Here is a 1,954-nt window from a genome sequence, read left to right on the forward strand (position 1 = left end):
TCGAACTAGCGCAGCACATGCCCGGATTCTCCTTTCCAAACAGGTACTTGGTAAACTCTTCAAAAAGATCTAAGTCCATGACGACACCGGTAGCGGCAGCAAGGATTGCGAGACCCACCGCGTTCCGAATAGAAGCCACGGTGAGTTGAGAAAATGCTATCTCCCGACGAGCACAGTAACTCGCGAGAAACTGCGGGAGTGGAAACCAAAGACCGCAATCCGAAAAGAAATCTTCGTAAAGGCAAATATACCCTTCCGGAGCATCCCATGGGCGACGACGCGATTTTGGGATCAGAATCTCAATCCCCGGTTCTATCCCGCACGCCTCAAACATGTCAAACACGGATTTTTCTGTGCTAAGAGATTTTCCCTTATCTCGACGATCGAGAACATTGGCCATCCCATCATCCAACGTGGGCTCAACTCTCCCATCTTCGGGGACCGCACTAGAAGCCCTCAAACCCGAAACTATAGACCGATGAGGATTTCTCGAACTCGAACCAACAACATCTTCGAGCACTTTTCCACGGCGAGTACTTGGCTCCCTGGGAACTAGCGTGCCCCCATTGCTGCACGAAGGGAGCAATCCATCAAGATTGCGCACGTCCTCCTCCGTCAAGTCTCCGAGAGTCTCTTCGGAACCACTGAAGCCACGCCAGGCGGCGTGAGTCCCACCATAATCATCCGCAAATCCACGTTCAAGTTGGCGATAGTCGTCTCTTTGCAGCTCGTCCGGAACGCCATCAAACGGATCGTCTCCACCGACATGATTTCTCGCGAACTGAGACATCGATACCTTGCAAAAGTAACCAAGGACCGTGTCAAAATCTAGAAGTCGAGAAGTGTCTCAAAACTTCCGTATCCCGCCAAATCCATGGTTTCGAATTCCCGTCACAAGCCCACTTTTCACAAACAAGCGGTCAAACTTTACGAGAGACGGGACGAGACTGACATAGCAACTCAAACTCAACGCGACACGACGATGCAAATCTCCCCATGGTAGAGTTCGGGCACGGTAGGAGACCGAGCGAGTAGTCGTCACCACCTCGGCTAAGTTCCGGCTCGACAAGCAAGTTTGGTCACGATCGATTCACGACATCGCATCCCTTCGGCAGTATTATGAAACACTTGGGCGCGGCAAAAACTAGGACGAGACATTATCACCACAACGGCCAAGTCTCGGCTCGGCAGCGCCACTTCGCCATGAAGAATCGACCACGGCACCAACCGGTCTCGTCGTCAAGGCCTTGTTGACAACGCCTCATCTCGGTAGCACTCCGTCGCGGCACGCCCATCAACAGCCTCGGCCTTGCTCCGCTACGGCCACGTCCCACCTCGGCATCGCCTTTTCGCGACAAGAACTCGAACATGATCTCTCCGAGGCAAAGTGATGGGCACGGCCGCCTCACCTTCCGCCGCGGAACCACTTCGCCATAGCACCATCCGTCCGAGACAAAGAGTTGAGCACGGCCGCCCCGCCTCGCGCCGCGGCAAGAACCTTCTCCCCAACCCGGCGCGGCGCCGTATCCGCCGCGACGCAATCCAATTCCAGCCTCGATGAAGTTCCGCCGCGGCGCCCTTTCGATCAATCACACCTCCGCCTCGACAAAACTCCACCACGTCAACATTTTGTCATGACCCCGTCTCCGCCGCGGTAGAACTTGGCCACTAGTCCATTTCGAACCCACGGCCATTTCGAAGAACACGGCCGCGTTACCTTCGACGCGTCTCGGCAGCTCCTCGTCACGGCCTCGTCACAGCTGAGCATTGACGGCCGAGAACCTCATTTCGCCCCGACGCCACCTCCGTTGGCACTAACACGTCCCGTGAGCACCTCGTCCCAGCCAAAAACCACCACGGCTTCCGACCTCAAGCTCGTAGCTCACGGCGTGGCCGCTCCCTTCACGCGCTTCGCCGGCAGCGATCTCCTCTCGAAATGAAGAAGAAGCTCGCC

Source organism: Capsella rubella, unplaced genomic scaffold (genome assembly GCF_000375325.1).
Source record: "Capsella rubella cultivar Monte Gargano unplaced genomic scaffold, Caprub1_0 scaffold_4, whole genome shotgun sequence".
NCBI lineage: Eukaryota > Viridiplantae > Streptophyta > Magnoliopsida > Brassicales > Brassicaceae > Capsella > Capsella rubella.